The 24,956-nt window shown below is 22.7% G+C and overlaps 1 protein-coding gene across 3 annotated transcripts in view; it reads right to left on the reverse strand.

The window, feature by feature from the left end:
* The window catches only part of LOC122501383 (5-hydroxytryptamine receptor-like), a 210,035-nt gene extending 188,234 nt beyond the window's left edge, over positions 1-21,801 (reverse strand). For all 3 annotated transcript variants that reach the window (XM_043610788.1, XM_043610789.1, XM_043610787.1), the window contains exon 1: positions 21,097-21,801. The gene's annotated coding sequence lies outside the window, so the exon portion shown is untranslated. The remainder of the gene's footprint in view (positions 1-21,096) is intronic.
* Between the last annotated feature and the right edge of the window lie 3,155 nt (positions 21,802-24,956).

Below are 24,956 nucleotides of genomic sequence, written 5' to 3' on the forward strand. Positions count from 1 at the left end.
TTTTAGAAGGAAAATTTAAAGTTCTTAAAAAAAGTTCAAGAAAAAATCAATTTAAGACTACAATTTTTTGTCTTATATCTCGAAAGGAATTTTGTATATTTTTTTATCTATTTAAGTTTTTGAGTGATATTAATTTTTTCATGAATAATATTTTCGATCGATTATTTTAGATATTCAACGAAATCTGAAGATCGTTTTAGCTTCGTGTGCAGTTTGTTAGAGAAACTCTTGAGACATTACGCTTGTTATCATTGTACTATATTACTCTCTTCAACGAAGAATATTCCAGTGCAAAGTTTAGTTAACTTTGTTGATCACGATTTCGTGAATTGGAATCGAATTTAGTTAACTTTATAACTCTAGAGGAAAATTATCGTATTCAACAATATTTTGAGAGAAAAAAAAATTTTATAATATACTTCAAAAGAAGAAACAGTAAATAAAATTTCTTTTCAAAGTTGTAAAACGTATTTTTCAAGTTTTTTAATAATAATATTCAATTTAAAGAAGTAATATTAAAAAATATTCATTTTGTTATTTTCTGTTCGACTATAAATTTTTTAAACTACTTAAATTATAATTAGACAATTAAAAGTTTCCAGCTGACTAATATTTGGCAAATATCTAATTTTCATATCGTCACTAATATTGAAATTAGGAAAAACAATAATCATTTGTTTTACTATAATTTATTTTTACTTATCAAATCATGTTTTTACAGTTCAAAAAAAAATTAATTAATCTGAAAAGTAGTAAAATATTATTAACTTGAATATTAGTTTTAAAAACCCTACTTTTTAATATTTACAAAGGCCAACAAACTTTCATAACATAACAAATATTTCACGAGAAAATTGACGAAAATTTCTGGAAATTAATAAATTGAAAAAAATAAAAATTGGAAAAAAATCTTGAACAAGAATAAATTTTGAAAAATACAGGTTTAAAAAAAATAAAAGTGTATTCTCCGTTTTTACAAGGTTTTAAACAAAGTAAACAAAATTTATTTATTTCTTAAATTTCAAATTTTAATATATAAAAATTTTGAATGAAAAATAATTTAAATGAATAAATATAATTTAAAATATGATTTATAGAAATATAATTTAAAATATAATTTATAGAAATATAATTTAAAAAATAATTTATAGAAATATAATTTAAAAATATAATTTATAGAGTACAAATATGTTTTATTTACCATTTCGACTTTTTAATCCAAATACTTTCATATAAGAGAAATGAAGAATATAAGAAAAAACTCATTTTCTTTGACGAGAAAATCTTCATTTTCCTTGCATGAAAAATCTTCATCTTCTATATGTCACAAAACGTAAATTTTGATTTCTTCTAAAGCCTTAATTTTTTTTTCCTTCTCATTCATTTTTTTTTCTCCGTGTTATTTTTTTTAAATCTCAATTTCAAAGAAATTTGAAACTGTCAACATATCTAAAGTGACGTATTTGTGTGTATATACATATTTTTTCACGAAGAAAAAAATATGTAGTGGAGGATAGATAGGATAAAATATTCTCGTATTCTACACTAAAGTAAAGGTGTCTGTTCTCTATATATATACATTTTTTTTGTATACATATATATTTGTAAGCACTCGCTGCTGTTGACGTGCAATTTTCTCTGATCTGCGTCGGAAGCAGGAAATGGCGATAGTGGGGTAACGTTTTCCTCTCTGAGAAAATTCGAAAAGTGTCCCGTAGATAACCATATGGAGTGCATGGTGGATGATAATCTATGTGTTTGACATTGAAAACAATGTTATAAAAAAAGTAAATTTTTCAATATAAAAAAAAAAGAAAAAAAAATGAAAAAATCAGAAGAAATATTAGTAAACTCAAAGGGATGTATATTTTTTATTAACATTACAGGAATAAAATTTCTGTAACTGACATAAAAAAAAAATTCTCCTACGAAGCATTTTTGTATTTTTTATTTCCGCTCGCTTTCACTCTTTTGTTGCACAGCAAAATTTTCCTCCATTTTCTTAACAAAATAATGAAAAAAATGTTTAAAGCAATTTTACATTTTACGAGTCAGATAAAAATAATTATTCTTTATTAATAAAAAATAGAAATAAAGAATAATTGATAAAAATTAGCGAAAGAATAAAACTTGATTCAAGAAAAATTAAACAAAGAAAATTTACCTTAAAGTAGCAAAAATATTTTACAATTTCCATTTATCTTTCTATTTCTATTTATTTTTCTAATTGATTTAGAAATTAATATTTTTGTTTTTTTAATTTTCCTCTTTATTAAAAAATGTTAACAAAATGTAAACTCGGTTACAAAATAAAAGAAATGGTTATAATAAATATTTTTAAAAATTTATAAAATGTAGTTTAATATATATTTTATAAAATGTAAATTGAATTCTCTGCATGTGGTTACAAATTTTTTTTACCAATATAAACAAATTTTACAAATTCTTTTGTTTGAGGGAATTATTTTTCCATCTTTCCACATAATTTTTAATACTTTAGTTTTTATAATGGCGATTCTTTTTCAATACCTTTGTTAAAATAAAAAAAAAAATATTATCAAATTCCAATAATCATGTAAAACCACAAAAAACGAGGAATTCGTGTATTAAAAATGTTGAGTGTAAATTTCCATTGAACTTTTATTTATTTAATCCTCTTGATACTGTAATAAAATTGCGTCTAATATTACAATAAGCTACAATAACAATAACCACAGGTCTTCATCATCCTTTACAAAATGTATTTTTATATTCAATTTGTCGTTTTTTGTTTGCATTAAAAAATAAAAACCATTTCGATAAAAATTCAATTGTTTATCCACACGCGTGGATCAAAAAGAAAAATTCTATTTCTCCACAAAACGAATTTTACGAATATAAAGAATTAAATTTAAAAATATTTAACGAGTTTCTATTGTTATGAATCCGAAAAAGTGGTTCAAGCAAAAGGGACAGAGAGAGAGAGAGAGAGAAAGAGAGGAAAAAAAACTTTTAATGGAAATTGAATTCTCTGATTGGCGAGTATCTGAAACTAGAGAGCTTCATATCAATCTCGAGGGAAAAAAATGCTTTTAATTTACAATTCTAATTTACTGAAGGAATTTTCGTATCTTTTAAAAAAATGTGTATGAAAAATTGTAAATTTAATTTTTTTTAATTATGATTATCGATAATTATTCGTTGGAAAAAAATCCAGTTGTCAAGATAAAGTATTATTGGTATTAAAATTTATACGATCTGAAATTTTTTATTTTAGGATTTTTTTTAATTTCGACTATTTTTCATATAATTTATTTACTTTGTTTTAATTTATTTCTTTGATTTTCGTTTATTTCTTTCATTAAAATTTATTTTATTTACATTTATTTATTTTTCTTTAATTTATTCCTTTCATTTTTATTTACTTATTTCTCTTTAATTTATTTATTGTACTTTTAATCATTTGTTTCATTTTAATTTATTTATTTCAGTTGTATTTATTTACATGATTTTAATTTATTTATTTACTTTCATTTAAAAAGGCTCACAAACAAATGAAAACGAAATAATTTATTTAATTATTAATCAAAATTTTTTATTATGAAAAATGTAATTTAATTTCTTCTTTAACTTTCATTTTTACTTTCGAAGATTTTTATTTTTCCTTTTATTTTCTCGTTTATAAATTTTTATTTTTATTTTTACTTTGATAGATTTCAATTTTCATTTTCATTTCCACTTTTACTTTGAAAGATTTTAATTTCCACTTTTACTTGGACAGATTTTTATTCTCACTCTTTATCAAAGTAAAAATGAAAGTGAAAATAAAAATTTGTCAAAATAAAAGTGAAACTAAAAATAAAAACCAAAAAAAAAATTAAAACAAAGGGGAAAATAAAAATTTAAGTGATAATTGAGACAAACGGATAAATTTTCCTTATTTGAACATTCAGAACTTTGTAAACATTTTCCCTAACAATCAAAAAGTATAATAATTATTCTTTATATTAATATAATAATTGTTCGTTTCAAAAAAAAAATTTGTTTAAGAGAAAACAAAATTTATCGAATTTTTTTCCTACGAAATTTTAATAAAGTCACAATGATATTAAATATACATGTATATATGATATAATAATAAGTGATGGTAAAAATGAAAATTTTCTTTCATATATTCAAATGCATGCCAAAGGGGGTAAAAATATGCGGACATCGCACATGCACACACTAACACATACACACTGGAAATAATCCTCATTAGTAAAGTCACTTTGTGTGACAATGATAAAAGAGCTAACAAAGAACAAGTCCTAGTCTTTCCGAAAAAAACTGTTTGAAACAAGCGGCTTCTAAAAGATATCGTGATTGTGATTTCGTAAGACGTGTACTCGTTTTACTGGTTAACAATAGAGCACGAACTACTTTTTCAAAGTAAAAGTAAAAAAAAAATGAAAAGGAAGCTTTTTCCCAAGAGATCTTTCTCTTTTATGATACTTTTTTTGTTTTTTCACAAAATTTAAAAATGTCTGGATTTATAATTCATAACCTTATAATATAAGGTTATACCTACACTCATAATATATCATTACAATGTAATGAGTAATAATAATAATAATAATAATAATAATAATAATAATAATCTTAATGTATACAAAAATAAGTTTATAATTATAAATTTTCCACTTCGGAAAATTTTATAATTACAAAAATTATAATTTTATAATTATATTTTTTTTCACCCTACGTCTACTTTCTCAGGGTTGACACAAAAATTTAATTTTGTTTTTTTCTGACTTTTCCCAAATTTTCAGAAAAAATTTTGACTTTTTCCTTGACCCCATTAAACATATTCTGATTCACTCTAAAAATAATTAGGTACTCAAAAAAATGTTCTATTGCAATTATTTACAAATTTTGAAAAAAAAATATTTATTTTTAATTTTTAAATTTTTTTAAAAAATTTGAATTTTTATTAAACATAAAAATATTTTATTTAAAATAAATATTTAATCATTTTACTATTTTTTAATAAGAATAGTTAGGAATAGTTCATTTTTTATGAAAATTGGAAACGCAACTCTTAAAATTCAATTAATTTTGAAATATTTAAGAAAAATAATTCATTAAATAATTTTAATGTAATAATTTTATGATACTTCCTTAAGAATTAAGTTTAAAAAGAAATTATTGTCGGAAACAGAAAAAATTGAAGATTTTGTATTAAAATTCGTGATGGTTTCATAGTTTATTACGCAAAGAGAAAAGACACCAAAGTTCAGAATATTGAAAAAATATTTACGAAAAGCAGTGGCGGATCCAGACAAGGTTTTTTGGGGAGGGGCATCCATTCAAAAAAAATAAATCAATATAATGTTATCTCTTTCTATCTCATAGGAATATTTGACTCTTGGGGGGGGGGGCAAGTACCCGTGGCCCCCCCTTGGATCCGCCACTGACGAAAAGAAAATATGTGAACTAAAATTTAGAGAAGAAATTTTTTCAGTATTTGCAAAAGGGGAAAAATAGCAAACAGGTGAGAGAAATAGTGACGGTCTTAAATCACATCAGAATTCTCGACGTCGTGTATTAACTTATCGGTTATCTTACAAGCGTTTACTTCTTGTGCGCGAAAGGCACAACCATTATTCCATCATCCCTTAAACAAGAATGTGTTAAGCAGGGCGTGTGCCTTGCGCATAACACGTAACCGAGAAAATTGCCAAGCAGATACGTCATTCTAACATAGTTAACTCTATGAATTATTATACACTTGATTTTCCCTTTCCCCCCATTTCTCCCCTGTACGTGCAAAACGCTTTTAAAAAGACCAACTTTTTTAATCTCTCTAAAAATATTAAAGAATCGGAAAAAATTCCCCTGTAATATTTTTAAAAGAATTATTATTTTTAATTATTACAAAAATTGTTATTATTATTTTTTTAGAAAAAAGCCAAAGAAGAAATTTTGTTATTATAAAGATTTATTTCCAATTTAGCGAAAAGAAAAGGTAATCGAGAATAATAATTGAAAATAAATAAAAAAGAAGAAAAATTTTGAGTAAAAAATTCTTTGAAAATATCTTACGTGGCTGAGGATGTAAAATATATATATACAGAATACCCATGACTAACCTTGCTTTTACCCATGACAAAGCTTTTTCTAGGTGAGTTAGCTGAACACAACTACTCTTGTTAGCACGAATAACAAGAGCACAACAACATTTTATATGTTAAACTAAAAATATCATCTCACCGAAGTTGCTTTTTTAAGCATTCTTTTTTCTCCTCTCTGTTTTTTAATTACTCTCAATACATCGATAATTCTCGCAAAAAAAATTATCTATGCAAAACTTTTACCACCAAATAATATTTATTTTGTAATTTGTGAATTTGAATATAGATTTGAAAAAGAAAAAAAGTTGGGAAAAAAAGGAAATTTTTTTTTAATGGTTTGAATTTTTCTCTACTTTGCAAATCGAATTTGATTATTTAAGTAGTATAAGCAATTTATAATCGAACATGATTTATATTTTTTCCTTGTAATTTCAAACGTAAATTTTGAGGCAGACAGAAGTAATAAAAGTTATCAAATTTTATTATTAGTAGTAAAAACAATTTATAGTCAGACGTAACAATAGAAAATTTTTTAATTTTGCAACTAATAGTTAACTTGAAATTTTTAATTGTTAAATCCTAATTTTAGTATTATAGACCAATTATAATCGAACAGAATTTATATTTTCTCCTTTGCATTTTAATATCAGTAGTAAAAGTAAATGTTAACTCAGACACGGTTTAAATGACTTTTTTAAATCTACTGTCAGTAGTAAAAGTAAATAGTAAGTCAGACACTGTTAATATGACTTATTTAATTCAAATGTCAGTAGTGAAAATAAATTTTAAGTCAAACAGTGTCAAGATGATTTCTCTAATTCTACAGTCAGTAGAAAATATAATTTTAAGTCAGACGGTATTATTAAAATATTTTAATTTCTATTATTGGTGGTAAAAACAATTTATTCTCAGACGTAACTTTAAGAAAATTTGTTATTTTACAACTAATAGATAACTAGAAATTTTTAATTTTTTAAATCATAATTTAAGTAGTATAAACAAATTATAATCGGACAGAATTTATATTTTCTTCTCTGATTTTCAACATCAGTAGTAAAAGTAAATTTTAAGTCAGACACTGTTGAGATGCTTTTTCTAATTCTACAGTCAGGAATAAATATAATTTTAAATCAGACGGTATTAATAAAATATTTTAATTTCTATTATTAGTAGGAAAAATAATTTATTCTCAAACGTAATTTTAAGGAAATTTAGTATTTTAAAACTACGACATCTTTTATTAAAAAAAAATTATTCCTACCCAAAAAATAAAAATCAGAACTTGCTACGTTCATTGACAGTTATAAAATTTTCCACTGTAACAAATGAATTAATTAAAAAATTTTCAGAGAGTTTTTTTTGGGTTTTTTTATCAAAAAAATAGGATTTCAACTGAATCGCAAAACAGCTTTTGAGAGGAACTTTTTCTCAAAATTTAGCGCGCGGGAACAAGTTGAAAATACAAGAGTTTGAACTGAACTGTATTGGCCAGAATATGTAAAATAGCTTTCGAGGAAGATTTATCTCATGGGAATAAAGGAAGATATTAGTATTGGAAAAATCCTTTTTGTCAGAGAGGAAAAGAGAGTGAGTGAGGGAGAGAGAGAAGGAGAGAGTAAATTCTATCTGTGGATACATATATACATAGAATAATAGAAGAGAGGCACCAGGCACATTTCACTAATAAAAGTCTATCATCCAAAAGCACGTATTGCATATTTAAATTTAAAGCCCAGGGCTAACAGTGAAAAAGTTGAGGAAAATTGAAATTTTACGTAAAAAAAGGGCGTTTGTAAAAAATACCCTGCATATGTATTTGATGCATTGAACAACATTTGGGTCACTTCTTTCATTGTCATTTTCTTTACTGACAAGATATATATGTTTATATATATTTAAATATATAAGTAATCTAAGATACATACACTTTTCTTTTAAAACTAGGTCATTCACGACATTATCATTTTTCTTTTTGTAAATATATATAATTTCGATGCAAAAATTAGATAACATTTTATTTGTCTATTTTCACTAGACTGACTTTAATTGTTGATATATTTATAACAGGAAAATATGTTCACTGTGTAAACATATGTAGTGTATGTTAAATGCATTTGCATAATGAATAAACCTTACTATTTTATCTTCTATTACTGTTAAAATGTAAATTCTTGACATTTCTATACATGGTGTTTAAAAATAATTAATAATAATGCTAATAATAAAAATTATTATTATTGTATAGTTAATAAAATAAATATTAATCATTAATGAAATAATATAAATAATATGTAAATACATAATATAATTTTAATAACTATTGTTATTTCTATTATCACGGTAAATCGTTAGGTATTAAAATAACACCAAAAAGGATTAAAATAATCCAATTTAGTGTTATTTTAATCCATTTTAGTGTTATTTTAACACCTAACGATTTACCGTGATTCTGATTAAAATAATAATAAAAATTCTTAACCAACACGGTAAAAAGAAGGCATCTTATTGTAAGATATTATTTTAGTCACTACCAAATTATCACGGTAAATCGTTAGGTGTTAAAATAACACCAAAATGGATTAAAATAACACTAAATTGGATTATTTTAATCCTTTTTGGTGTTATTTTAATACCTAACGATTTACCGTGATTTCGATAAAGTATAAGAAGCTTCTTCTTGCAGTGAATCTTAAATTATTAAATTTTTTTTTATATATTTTTATATATAAAAAAAAATTTAATAATTTAAGATTCTATAGGATTTCTATAGGATTAATAATCTTTGTATTCCGATAATCTGTTCGCAGTTTGAAGTTAGTTGCTGTTTGCTCTTTGCTTTTTTCTTCCCTAACTTTTAAAATAATTTTCCTTTCTAAATGTTTTCAACTTTAAAATCAATATACTGAAAATCATTGAATTCTTTCAAAGTTTTTATAAAAAAATTTGAAAATAATTGAATTTATTTCAAGAATTTTATCAATATTTTCTTCAATAATTGAATTCTTTCAAAAATATGTATTTAAAGATTGTATTGAAAATAATTTAATTTTTAACAAGATTTTTATTAAAATTCTTTAAAATAATAAAATTGTTTTGAAGAATTTATTTCAATGTTCATGAAAATAATGGAGTTTTTTTTAAAATAATTTTTACTGAAAATTTTGAAAGTAATTGAATTTTATAAAGATTTTCATTTAATTTTTTTAAAGTAATCGTGTTTATTATTAATTGTTATTATTAATTTTTCTATTAAATTATATTAAAATTATTCATAGATAATTAAATTCCTTTAAACAATTTATATAATTATAAAGGTATATAACATATATATAATAATAATGCAATTTTTTAAATTAATTTTAATTGGAAATTTTCAAAATAATTGAAATTTACAAAGAATTTAGAGTTTATAAGAAGAGTAGAAAAATTTGATTGCAATTTTTAAAAATAATGGAACCTGTTGAAGAACTTTTATTAAAATTATCTTGAATATAATTTGAATTTTTTCCTAGAAATTTGATTAAAATTGTATTGAAAATAATTAAATTCCTCCGAAACATTTTACTATTTATATGAAAATAATTGAATTTTTTTGAAGAATTTTATTTTTTATGAAAATATTTTAATCTTGCGAAGAATTTTCTTATTTTTAAAAATAATTGAATTCTAGCGGAGAATTTTACAATTCATAAAAATAATTATTTAATTATTTAATTTCTTCTAAGAATTTTATCTTAATTTTTGAAAATAATTGAATTTTTTTTAGGAATTTTATTAAAAATTTTGAAAATAATAATTTTTTTAAAAGAATTTCATCAAAATTGTTGAATTAATCTTGTTCACAAAAATAATGAAAGGTGATTTAATTTTTGTTGCAGGTAATTTTATCCAAGGCAAATTTATATAAACAGTGACGCCCTCAACTGAGAAAAAATCCCTTGGAAGTAATTTTTACCCCAAAACCAAGGTAAGAAGAACACTTTTTTTATTTTTTTTTATTAATATACAATTAATTAATTTTTTTCCTACAAATTATCCTCATGATATAAATATATTTAAACGATATAAATAAATTTTTTATACAAATGAATCATCATTTTTGAATATTTCTCTATATTAGATATTTGTAATACTAAATTTTTTTTTGAAATATTCACAATCTTTTTTTCTATAAAAGGACAAATTATTGTTCGGGATATATTATAACTTTATCATTACTTTTTCTCTGACATCGATCAAGCGAGAAAATTGAGATATGACACAACACACAAGTTACATGAAAACATCCCGGAAATAAATGTCACCCTATGTTAGGGAGTGTTAAGAGATATACATATACATTTCAAGACATTATAGTGTCTCTCTCACTCTCTGAAAATCATGGGAGATAAACGAGAGGGTCGGGTATACACAACTAACATTCTCTAATGGGACCTTTTTTTCCTTATTTTTTACTCTTATACAACATTTTGTGTTTATCACATTATTAATTTTTGCCCACCTCTCATGAAACCTATAATAATATGTATAATAATATTTCCCCTTGGGGACATTCTTTTTCTCCTTTTTTTTAAGAAAGGGAAAACAAGCTGTTTATTTTTATTTACAATACGCAGTTTTCTCAAAAAAAAATTTCTCTACATAATATGATTTCGTAATTATTTTTTTATTAGCGCATGTCATTAAAAAACAATGGGACGATAAAAATTATTAAGAATATTAAGAAAAAAAAGCTTTCGCCAGTTTAAAGTGGATTTATTGCTTCTTCTTTGAACAGTGTCTGACTTAAAATTTACTTTTACTACTGATATTGAAAATTAGAGAATAAAATGTAAATTCTGTCCGATTATAATTTGTTTATACTACTTAAATTATGATTTAAAAAATTAAAAATTTCTAGTTATCTAGTAGTTGTAAAATAACAAATTTCCTTAAAGTTACGTCTGAGAATAAATTGTTTTTACCACCAATAATAGAAATTAAAATATTTTAATAATACCGTCTGACTTAAAATTATATTTTCTACTGACTGTAGAATTAGAGAAATCATCTTGACACTGTCTGACTTAAAATTTATTTTTACTACTGACATTTGAATTACATAAGTCATATTAACAGTGTCTGACTTAATATTTACTTTTACTACTGACAGTAGATTTAAAAAAGTCATTTAAACCGTGTCTGAGTTAACATTTACTTTTACTACTGATATTAAAATGCAAAGGAGAAAATATAAATCACGTTCGATAATAAACTGCTTATACTACTTAAATTTCAGTTCTAATCTACAACTTTTAAAGCATGAAAATTTTTTTGTTTATAAAAATTAAATATTTGCAAGGAGAATAATTTTAATTAATTTTTCGCCACAAAAAAAAGTAGAAGAGAAAAATTGCTGTCTCACGAAATGATTAATAATTGGTCCAAGTACAGTTTATCTATATATATATATATATATAGTAGATGGTGTATCTTGTAAGATACAAAAGAGTGGGGCGTTTCTATAAAGTATAGACTAAAGCTGGGAATCTCGTTTCCCCTAGGTTATTCTAGACACGTAGTGATTTTTTTTTCTCAACGAAAAAGCTACTGCACTTTGTAGTGAAGTGAGTTAAATCATGCCATAACTATATAAGATACCCTCTTCCCATTTACTTTTTATCCCGGAAGTGCTATTTACAGAGCAATAAAGCCTGTTGCTTATCACATCTTGTTTCATTTTACTACTTCTTTTTTTTATTATCTTTATATTGCACTTTATTTCCCGATAAATATCAATTTTTATCAACAAAAAAAAATTCATCCAATGGGAAAATAATTTTTTTTAAAGTATAAATATAATTTTCCAAAATTGTTTCTCCCCTTCAGTTTTTTTTTATATTTTCTATAAAAAAATTAGTTTTCTATTTTCTATACTTTATGCTTTTTTCGTTATTTAATTTTAACTATTTCATTACTATAAAAAAACTAAAATGTAAAAATTAAAAAAAAATCTTTACTCTATAAAACAATAATATTATTATAATATATTTTATTAATAGAAATAATAAAGACATAAATAAAATATATAAATAATAAACAGTAGTATTAATAATAACAATACATAATACTTATAATAACAGTAATAAAAATATGAATAATGGTAAAAATAATAATAATAATTTATCATAGTTTTAAAGTCAAAGTCAAGAAATATATTAATAAAACATAATAATAGAAAATATTATTATAAAAATGAGAGACATTTTTTTTTCGTTTCGTTTTGGGCAGTTGTAGGGAGGGCGGATAAGTGAAAATATAAATAATTTCGAAAGAATGTAAAAAAGAGGTACTCTATTCAAAGTAATATTCTTGAAAATCTCATGTATTCGAAATAAATTCAATAAAAACATTGAAAAGAGAGTGGATGTTATACGAACTCGTGTATAAAAAAAGTTAATCTCTTCTTTCATGTGTCTCTTTTGAAAAAATGTATATTTTTCTCCTCGAATACAAATCTAACAAAATAAAAAAAAAGAAAAACTTTTCATTTCACTCTTTAGACGATATCATGAATTTTACATAAATTCAAAACAAAATTTAATATATTTATAAAAATGAAAATTAATTGCAATTTTTAAATAAATTAAATTTTACAATTTTTTTTCTTTATTTATACATTAAAATTTATTTATATGTTTATTTTGAAAACGAATTTTACTTTCTGTTTATTATTTTTTTAATAAATATGAACATTTAATTATTATGATTTTTTGAATTCCTATTCTTATAATTATTCTTATTCTTATAATTATTTTTATTATTATAATAATTTTTATAATTATTTTTATTATTATAATTATTCTTATAATTATTTTTATTATTACAATTATTCTTACAATTATTCTTATAATTATAATTGAATCGTGAATTTTGAAAAGATGAGCTTAACCCTGAAAACCGTAAGTCGTTTTTACATAACTCAATTTACAGCTCAAATGACTTTTACGGTGTTCAGAGTGGAGCCCTTTTCGAAATTCAAGATTCAATTATTCTTACATTCATTCTTATATTTATTATTATTATTCTTAGAATCATTCTTATAAATTCTTTACAATTAAATTGAAGATAGATAAATTTTTCCAAATTAACATTATTTATTTACCTTTTATACAATTTTAATATATTGTTAATTTATTATTTCCATTTTATAATTATTTATGAATTTAATTAAAAATTAATTTTAAAAAATGATAGGTGTTAAAAATATATTGAAAAATATTAAAAATATAATGAGGTAAAATTGGATATAATGAAATTAAAGTATTATGCGTGATAGAAAGAATGTAGTGATATTCGATTAAGATATTAAAGTATGGCAAGTTCAATTCACTTAAAGGTCAAATAAAGGAAACAAAGGTTAAAGTGATTATTGATAATTTGCATTTGAGAAAATTACATTTACGTGTAAGAAATGGCATAAGGTTCATGTAAAGTAGATGGCAATTTTCCCTTGAAAATTGATGAGAGCTTCTTATGAAATTTGAAAGGGATAAAGCAATCTTGTTTTTAGAATCTATTTTCAATGCTTTTCGTGACAGGCCTTGGGATCAGAAAAATATTACCTACATTTCATTTCGACAGCCTTTTAATATATACGTGAAAATTTAACCTTGCACTTAGATCTAAGTATAAAAAAACTTGTGTATGTAATTTAAATTTTTATTGATCTATTATTAAGTATTTTTTTTTTGTTTTCTTCATATCGAATCTCATTTTATTTCCTTTTCTTAATAATTATATATGAAGTATAAATACAACATTTTTTTATTTTCTTTTTCGGGTGAGAGAGAGGATATTATATAAATTAATATTTTCGTTAAACGGAAATGACAAAAGTGACAATAAAAGGGGATTATTATAATAAAAGCAAAATTCACGTTCTTAGTATTCTACCCGTGAATCAGGATTTTGATAATCTCTGGCAAAGATTTAGACTTCCTCATTCGTTACGACTTTAAGTCTTTCCTTGATTACTTTTCTCTCTCCCTCTCTTTCTCACCCCCTAAAAAATGCCTATTTTGTATAGAACAAAATAAATAGGACAATAATTCTTATAAAGTATACTCAATTGTTTATTCATTAGGAGTTTATTACCCAGCTTCGTTAATTACCCCTAATAATAAATTATTATCCTCAATTACGTGTTTTATTGTTATTATTCACTTAATTATAGTTGTAAACAAACTTATGAGAAAAAATTACACTATTATGTTCTACGCATTATATTTCAAGCAAAGTGTGTTAATATTAGAGACGAAATATACCGAAAAATTAGGAAAAATACTAGCTGCATTAAAACAGTTATTTTTAATAATTATTATTTATTATACTGTAAATTAATAAATAGATTTAATAAATAGACTTGACTGGATTGGCCAAAAATAAAAAAAAACCTGTAAATAAAAATAAGTAATAAATAAAAAAATAATAATATAGAAACAATAAAAATAATATGTGAAAAATACTACGTCAATTTTTTATCCGAAAAGTTCCGCAAGGAAATGAAAAAATTTTTATCACGTACGGAATGTGGAAAATGGAGAAAAATGAAATTGAGAAATTTTTTAATTGAATTTCAAAAAATTTTTATACGAAATAAAAAACGACAATATCCGTTAATTACTTTACATGATTTTGGAATATTTAATTCTTCAGAGAAAATTTATTTTCATTTTTTAAAATATTTTTTTCATTTTTCAGTATTCATTTAAAATTTTAATTTAAAAATATTTTGTAGATATAAATTATGTATTTATTGTCCAACCTCCAAAAAAAGAAAAATGAGTTAAAAATTGTGAAATGAGAAACAATTTTTCATTTTTTAAATTTTGGATTAATTTCATATTCATAGTCTTCATAAAAATTTTCCTTCAAAAATCAAGAAAGCGAAAATGAGTAGAAAATTACTCAACAAGTGGAAATGTTTAATTTAAGAATATTTTAATTTCAAATTAATTACCCCCCTCCTCTTCCTTTAGCAAACAGTAAAGAAAAAATGAGTTAAAAAATTACTTACAAAGTAAATTATTTTTTTTATTTATAATTATTATTTTTTCTTATTATTTCTTATTATTTTTTATTATATTTATTATTATTAGTATTATTAGTATTATTATTATATTTTTTATTATTATTAGTATTATTTTTTTTTATTTATTATTATTATTAAAAAGTTGGAATGACAAATAATCCTTTGTTTATTATGCGCGCAAATCGTGTTTTCTGCTTAGCGCTGCTTTGACTTTTTAACAGAGATTTCTCGTTTGTGTTGTTTCTGCATAAATGCTACTATGAGAGCCACTTTTATCTCTAGAGTTCATCATGAAACTTCAAGAATCCCTTGCAGCTGTTTATAATAAACTGCTAATGGAATAAAATTATAATAAAAGTAAACGACAACAATAAATTTTTTTGCTTTTCTCTTTCGCAAAAAAAAAAGAAGAGAGAGAGTGAGAGGAAAAGATAAATGAAAACAAAAATAACATTTCCCCCAGTAATTATCAAACTTTTACTCTGATAAATATTATTCTCTCTCAAAAGTAGCTTAATACCAGTTTGCAACAATATACATAATAAAATATTAAAGTAATAAAATAATCAGATAAAAAAACAAATGAAACATTAAATGTCAAATTATTATTATTTTATTTTTATTTTTAATTTCATTTTAATTTTTGTTTTTTTACATTTTATTTTTATTTTTTGTAATTATTATTACTGTTATAAATAATATTTTTCCTTTTTTAAGCAAACTTTTTAAAATTGTTTATAAAATTCAGAATATTTGTTTTTTCACTTTTTTAAAAAAAAAGTCTCACATGTGAAGTGTATAACAATCTCGTATGGCAAACAATCGATACACTTGAAATAATCTTGTGTGTATCAACTGTGAAGAAAGATGTATTTATTTCAAGTAAATACAGTTTCACTAGGAGGAAATGAATTATTTATTATGTTATTGAGATAGATAAGTCTGTTGTCGCCAATCTAATTTAAATAAAATTCAATTTCATTTTATCGCATCTTCTCGAGTCGAAAAATTGTCATTTTTCCATTTCTGCAAATTTTAATATACATTTCAAGAAAATTCAATATTATAATTTATAAAAATAATATATAGGTATAAAGGTATAGTTTAGAAAAAATATTCCGAACATAAAAAAAATAAATTATAAAAAAATAATAATTTATACCAAAACTATACAATTTTAGATTCTTTGATTATTTGGTAATTTATTAATCATTTTAACAAAAATAATTAATAAAAACAAATAAAAAATGTATAATAAACAAAGAAATTAATACAGTTTTTTATCATTTATAATTAAAATTTAATTTATTTACCGTTATGTCTATAAAGTAATTAATAAAATAAAAGACAATTATCATTCATAAACAAATCATTAACAATTGTAATAAAACGAATAATATAATTTGACGTACATAATAATAACAACAATACATATCATTAAAATGTAGTTCATAAAATTTGTCCTCTATTTCAAAATGCGTATTTTTAGGAAATTTAAGCTGTAAAATGACACAACGTCACGTAAACGTAAAACACATGAATGACGTAACTTTATGAAATGACTATTAAGCAAGGGATTGTAAACAATTATGTTACCATAATATAACCGCGGATATTTCAATAACTACGAGCAAAATATGAAAATTGAAATTCTACAAAGTTAAATAATTTCCCTTCTATTTTTGTTTCTTTCTCCTATTTTTTACTATTATTTTTTAACAGAAGAAATAAAATGTAAATAAATTTTTCAATTTCAAATTTAATATAAAAATGATGTGAAATTAAAAGCTCATTTATATTTATTATAAACGTGGATATTTGTAATTCTTGACTCAGAATTAATGAAACATTCATCACTTACGCATCACATAATTGTTAATTACAAAATTTAAAATTAACTTGATTTTTTGAGGGGGATATTAATTAAAAACAACTCAGCGCACAGATTAAAACACGAGGAATCATGAATATTCAAAAATAAATTTTATCCACCCAAAGTAATTACAGAGCGTATAGTTAAAATTCTTCTTTAGAAGATAAAAAAAGTGAAAAATACCTACCATGAGTAAAGAAAATTTCAAAAAACTAGATTTTTTTTCTTTGAGGTAAATCGTTTCTTAATTTTTAAAAAAATTATTCAATACTGTTATATTAATTGTATTTACATTAATATTAATATTAAATAATAATTAAATGTATAATTAATAATAATAAAAAAATTCTGAAAAGAAATTAATATCAATAAATACTATTATTATTATTAATAAATAATATATTTATTAATATTAATTTTTATAATTAATAGCATTCAATATTAATTAAAATTCTTTAAATATTTAATATATTTGTCTGACGAAATCTAGTTTTCTTCACTTGAAGAATCACTTTAAGTAGTAAAGGGCAGTTTTAGTCAGACATTTTTGTAGCAGTAAATAAAATTTACTAAAATATTTTATTTATTTGTCTGACGAAATCTAGGCTTCTTCACTTAAAAAGTGACTTTAAGTAGTAAATGTCAATTATAGACAGACATTGAAGTTGACATAGTTGATAAAAATTTATTTAAAAAATTTAATTTATTTGTCTGATAAAATCTAGGTTTCTTCACTTGAAGAATCACATTAAGTAGTAAAGGGCAGTTTTAGTCAGACATTTTTTAGCAGTAAGTAAAATTTATTGAAATATTTAAAATATTTGTCTGGCGAAATCTAGGCTTCTTTACTTAAAGAGTGAATTTAAGTAGTAGACGTCAATTATAGTCAGACTTTTCAGTTGACAGACGATTAATACAGGTTTATTAAAATATTTAATTTATTTGTCTGACAAATTCTAGGTTAACTCACATAAAGTGTGAGTTTAAGTAGTAGACGTCGATTTTTGTCAGCCATTGAAATATTTACTTTATTTATATAATAATTATAATATAATATAATTTATTGAAATATTTAATATATTTTTCTATCAAAATCTAAACCTCTCCACTTAGAGAGTGATGTTAAGTAGTAAATGCTCGTTTAAGTCAGACATTAAAACAGCATCTCAAATATTCAAATACTTGACTTGAATAATATTCAATATCAATTGAAAAATATAGATGCTTTAAAAATTTTTTTGGCATCAAAATTTTTTTTAAATCGAACATATATACATATATATATATTTGTATAGATAATAAAGTTGTTTTATTGTGTGGATGTATATAATCCCTGTCAGTAAAAGAAGCAAAAGAGACGAATTTTTAGTGAAACAGGAAGACTTGAACCGGAAAAAGAAGCCAATTTATAACTTATACTTAGAATCTTGAAACATGTTAAACTTTTTTTTTATGCATGTGATCCTCAAGTTTTATCTCTTTCTTTTTTGCGAAAAGAGTATCACATTCCTGTTATATGAAACATAAAACTAAAAGTTGCCTTAACTTTTTATCAGAAATTATTTTCAAACTATAGTCTTTGAAATTGTTTTTCAACTTGAAAAATAACTTCTTCTTCTTCTTCTTCTTCTTCTTTTTTTTCACTGTTACATAAAAGAACGTCTTCTAAACTTTTTGATATCAAGAAAATTTCCTTCTCAATTTATGCAGCCTCATTATTTTATCATAACAATAAAAAATTTAAACTAATTAACTGGACTTTAATGTTTTTTAAAATTTTTTTAATTAAGAATTCTATATTGATTTTTAGATTAATTACAGTGTTATATAATTTCTTCTTCATCTTATTTTATTATTTACATTCAGTACCAGTTGATAACAAGTGAAATATGAGTCTTACCATCTGTGTACAAAAAAAAATTTATAAGTATAGGAACTAAATATAAGTAAAGTAAATAAATACAGAATCAAATAAAGAAAATTTTGCATTTCGAATTATATTTTTGACAAACAATATTTAAATTTTAACACTGTATTGTAGACATTTGTAAACATTACAATCTGAATTGTAAACATTTTAATCTATGTGGTAAACACTACAATCTGTATTGTAAATATTACAATATGTATGGTAAACATTACAATATTTATGGTAAATATTACAATATGTATGGTAAACATTACAATATGCATTGAAAAATTACAATCTATATGGTAAGCATTACAATCTATATTGTAAACATCACAAATATATGTGGTAAACATTATAATCTGTATTGTAAAAAATTACAATCTGTATTGTAAAAATTACTAACTGCATTATAAATGTTACAATCCATGTTGTAAACGTCACAATATCTATTGTAAACATTACAATGTATATTGTCAATATTTCAATCTGTATTGTAAATATTTTTAATTATTGCATTTCAAATATTAATTTTGATCTGTCCTGTAAACATTTTTTTTTAATATTAAAAATATCCCATTTTGATTGTAAATATTTCTTTTATACAATTTGAACAGTAAATAAACTTTCGAAAATTATGCATTTCAAAAGTTAATTTCGATCTACATTATAAATACTTTCTTTTTGAGTTGTAAACATTACACTTTATTGAAATATAAAATTTTATTCGAAAAATTTTACTTTTCATTGCAACTATTTTATTCTGTATTATAAATTTTACACTTTATGTTGAAAGTATTATAATCGTTAGTAAAAGTATTTAATTTTCTATGGTAAATATTATAGATTATACTGTAAGTATTTCGATCTATATTGTAAATTTTAGAGTTTGTATTGTAATTATTTAATTCTGTATTTATTTATTTATTCAGAAAATTTATTCTGTATTGTAAAAAATATATTATTTAATGTAAATATTTCAGTCTTTATTGTAAATATTTTATTATTATTATAAATATTTCAATATCGATTGTAAATATTATTATCTGTACTGTAAATATTTAATATTTAGATTGAAAATGGAACCTACTTTGTATTGTAAATATTGGAATATTCACTATACGAACTGTAGTATTGTAAATATATCAATTCTAACTGCAAATATTATAATTTGTTCGAAATATATTTACTTGTTTTCGTAAGTATTTTAGTCTGAGTTGTTAATACTTACAGTTTGTACTGTAAATATTTCAGTCTATGGTAAATATTAAAATCTGCCTTGTGAACGAAGTCGGTGAAGAAAATCAACGATCGGAAGAAAAAAATACTTTTCACTCTAAAAATATTTACCTTTTCTTTACAAATTTTTATTTTTCAATTTATTTGCAAAAAAAGTACCTATTGTAAAAATTTCTTTTTGCCAAAAGTTCAATGAAAAAAATATTTGTTGGACAAAAATTTCATGAAAATATATTTTTTCTATTAAACTGTTGAATAAAAATGTTGTGAACGTTACAATTTTTATTTTAGATATTACAATCTGTATTTATTTATTTATTTACTATTTATTCATTCTTTTTTTTACTTTTTTTCTTTTTTTATTCATTTTTATGTATTGTAAATATTGCTATTTTTGTTGTAAATATTTTAATCTGTATTGTAAGTATTTTACTATGTATTGTTAATATTACAGTTTTTGCTTTGCATATTTCATCTGAATTTTAATTTTTATGGTAAATTACATAAAAATTATTTTTTAAATTCTACACCTTATAGTAGAAATTGATAATAATGATTGATATTCTTACAATAATGATTGAAATTTAAAAAATAAATATTCTATAGAATATTATTTATAATATTTTAATAATATTATTTATATAATATTTTTTTATTTTATAATTATTTGTTGAAAGGTTTATAAACCTTGCAATAAATAATTGTGAAAAAGAAAATGTATAAAAAATAAGAATATTGTAAATAAAAATTTTGAAAATCTAATAATAAATATTTATTTATTCATAATAATTGCAATTTTCATAATAAATATTGTAATTCTTACAGTAAATATTGTAAACTTTCCAATCTGCCTTGTAAACATTACTTCGAAACTGTGATAAAAAAAATTTAATATAAACTGCATTCAAACCTTTTGAATCTCATCGTCAAAATAGTTCATGACGAGCATTGTCCAAGAATCATGTTTCTAATCTTTCGAGTTTGTGATTCGCAGCATCCAAGTCACGTGTTCTCTTACTCTCGTTGAAAAAAAAATTTTTTTTAATCAAATTCTCCTATTTCATTTTCTCCATCAATTGTTAAAAAAAAGGAAAATGGAGAATTTTTTTTTTGTTTTTTTTTTCTTTGAAATGAGGGATAATATCGAAGAAGATGAGTAAGATTGAGAGTTAAGTTCTAGTGACCGGCATGAGAGTCGGTGGCCACGGTGTTTTAGAATGACACGCACGAGGCAGGAAGTCACGATCGTCCGGCCACGGACGAATCAGATTCGCGGATGGTGTGCGTGTACACGAGTGGTGACGACACGACACGAGCGACCGATCCGTTAGGCAAAACACAAAAACGGCGCGCATTTCACGAGGTGTCGCGAAGAACTGAAGCACAACATGGAAATTTCAGGTGCGCACGCGCATCAAAATTTATCAGAGGGAGAGAGGTGAAACCCTCTCGAACTCCACGAGGGTTCTGTGTGTGTATGACGTCTCTTGCTCTCTCTCGCTTTACTTTTTCAGATGAAAATTGAACAGAGAAGAGCGCGCGCAAGCTTTCTCTCTCCTCCTTCTGTTCCTTCCCGGGATTTTATCCCGTGTGCGTAAAATCAACAATTTTCCTCAACATTTTCCAAACCTCGTCACTGTTTCTAGGTTCATGCGTCACGAATATGTAATTCACCTTCTTTGCATTCCAAATTTTTATTCATTTTTTTTTTTATTTTTTGTTTTTTTGCTTTTTTTACTTTTTATTAAAAGTGTTATTTCCAACCAGATATGTAAATCATATAGAAAAAAGTAACTTCTGATGTCTTTAATTTTCATCTGTACAAATCAAAAGATTTTTCGAATTTTTTTATTTTAAAAAGTGGGAAAAATGTAAAAAACTATTTTATAAAAACTCTAGGTACTTATATATCTTAATTTTTAATATTGAATTTATTTGTCTAACAAAATCTAAGCTTCGTCACAGCTAATAAAACTTAACTAAAATATTAAATTTATTTATTCGAAAAAATCGAGGCTTCTTCACTTTCAGAATAGACGTCAAGTAGTAGAGGTCAATTTTAGTGAGACCAGGGTTTCCAGGCTAAAAAACGAAATTTTTACAGGTTTTTAAAACTACACTTATTATTTACCAAAACTAAATCTTACATTTATTTAAGAATTTCTGTAATTGTAAAATTAATCGAAACAATCATCAATTATTATTTTTCCATAAGAATTAAAATTCTTCAAAACATTCAACATGATCAAGAGATATAATAATTATTTTATATTATAAGAATCATGTTACTGTAACTTTTTCAAAATTATTTTTATATTCAATTATAATCTAAAATTTTAACTGAAATTCATTTTTAAATCAATTTTTATTTGAAAATTCTACGAGAATTCAATTATTTAAATACAAAAGTAAATTATTTATTGAATAATTGAATGTTTCATAAAATTTAATTCTTATAAAGAATTTTATTAACAGATTTTTAAATAATTAAATTTTTTTGACGAATTTTAATAAAAATTTTCAAAATAGTTACATTTTTCAAGAAATTTGATTAAAATTGTATTAAAAATAATTGAAATTCTTCGATAAGCTTTATTATTTATGAAAATAATTGAATTCTTGAGAAATATATCCTTACAATTTTTATAAAAAAAAAACTCTGGCTCTAAGTATTTTCTTACAATTTTTAAAAATAATTGAATTTCTGAGGAGAATATTATTATTTTCTAAATAATTGAATTGAGGCAAAAAAATGTATTACAAATTTTAAAAGTAATTTGATTTCCTGCGCAGAACTTTATTATTAATAAAAATAATTGAAATCTGGAGAAGAATTTTATTGCTTTTAATGTTTTTTGAATAATTGAATTGCCAGCGAAGAATTTTACCAAAATTCAAAATTTTCTTATGAATTTTAAAAATTAATTAAATTTCAAGAATAATCACAATAACTTTAGAAAACAACAATTTTCCAGGATTCCGATCAAAATTTCGTGACTTTTCCAGGATTTTTTAAGAATTTTTCGCACTAGAGAATTGAAAGAAAAAAATTTTTAACTGTAAAATGAATTAATAAAATTATGATAAAAAATTTGTAAAAATTTTTATTTATTTAAAAAAATAGACAACTTTTAAAGATGACGTCAATTTATGTCAGATATTACAAAGGTAAATCTCTATTTACTAAAATATTAAATTCATTTACTTTTCTGTCAAAATCTGGGCTTCAAGAAAGACGTTAAGTAGTAAAAGTAAATTTTAGTCAGACTTTGGAAACAGTATATAATATTATTTTAAAAAACATTTAATTTATTTTAACAATTAAAGGAGCATTTAATTTATTTGTCTAATAATATTTGGACTTCTTCACTTTAAGAGTAATTTTAAGTAGTATAGATCAATTTTAGTCAAAAATGTTTACATCAGTAACTAAAATTTCCTAAAATATTTAATTTATTTGTTTCATAAAACTTATATTAATTCACTTAAAGTTATTTAGAGTTAGGTGCATTAAGTAGAAGACGTCAATTTAAGTCAGTCATTGAAACAGTTAATAAAAATTTAATGAAATTATTTTGTCTGACAAAATCTAGGCTTTTTCACTTAAAGAATGACGTTAAGTAGTAAAGGCCAATTACAATCGAACAATGAAATATCAAATAAAAATTTACTAAAATATTGAATTTATTTGTCTAACAAAATCTAAGCTTCGTCACTTACAGTGTGACACTAAGTAGTAGACGTCAATTTCAGTCAGACATTGAAATTGAAATAGTTAATAGAAATTTATTGAAATATTTGTTTAATAAAATCTAGACTTGTTCACTTAAGGAGGCTTTTTCCCTTAAAAAGTGATATTCAGTAGTAGACGTCAATTTTAGTCAGACATTTTGAATAGTGAATAAAAAAATTACTAATATATTTAATTTATTTCAAAAATTAAAAAAATATAAAATTCGTTTATCTTTAGTTTGTCATACAAACTTTAGGCTTCTTCACTGCAAGAATGACATCAAGTAGTAGTTCTCAATTTCAGTCAGACATTAAAATAGCTAATAAAAATTAACTAAAATATTAAATTTATTTGTTCGATAAAATTGAAGCTTCTTTACTTCAAAATAGACGTCAAGTAGTAGAGGTAAATTTTAGTCAGACATTGAAACATTTTATGAAAATTTACTTAAATATTTAATTCAATTGTCTGACCAAATCTTGTCTTTTTCACTTAAAGAGTGTTATTAAGTAGTAGAGCTCAATTTTAGTCAGACACTATCGAATTTACTTTAAATTTCTTTAAAACTATCTTAAAGTTTTTTACAATATATTATTTATAAATGATAATAACATTAAATTATTTTCAAAAAAAAAAAAAAACAAATCTTTGTAGGTATGTAAATTTCAACAAAAATGTTTAATAAATTCAAGGAATAAGTAAAATTTCAATTTTCTTATTTCATACTATGAAATAACTTTTTAATCACTTAAAAATTTTCCAAATCGTCTAACCGAATCATTATCGTTTCTTTTTAAACACTTAAGTTGAGAGTGATAATTTACGTCATGCGTCACGAATATAATTCTCATTCTTGAAAATATATATGAAAATTCACTCCTGTCGCACAAAAGCAGTGTCCTAGATTTCCCTCAACTGACACATATTGTTTTTAATTAAGAATTGAGAAATGTACTTTTATAAAGATTGTTTCCTTGATTCTTCAAGTGCTTCATTAAAAAGGGAGAATATTCTTTATCTTCTGTAAAAAAAAATTT

This window comes from Leptopilina heterotoma, unplaced genomic scaffold (genome assembly GCF_015476425.1).
Source record: "Leptopilina heterotoma isolate Lh14 unplaced genomic scaffold, ASM1547642v1 Lhet_209, whole genome shotgun sequence".
NCBI lineage: Eukaryota > Metazoa > Arthropoda > Insecta > Hymenoptera > Figitidae > Leptopilina > Leptopilina heterotoma.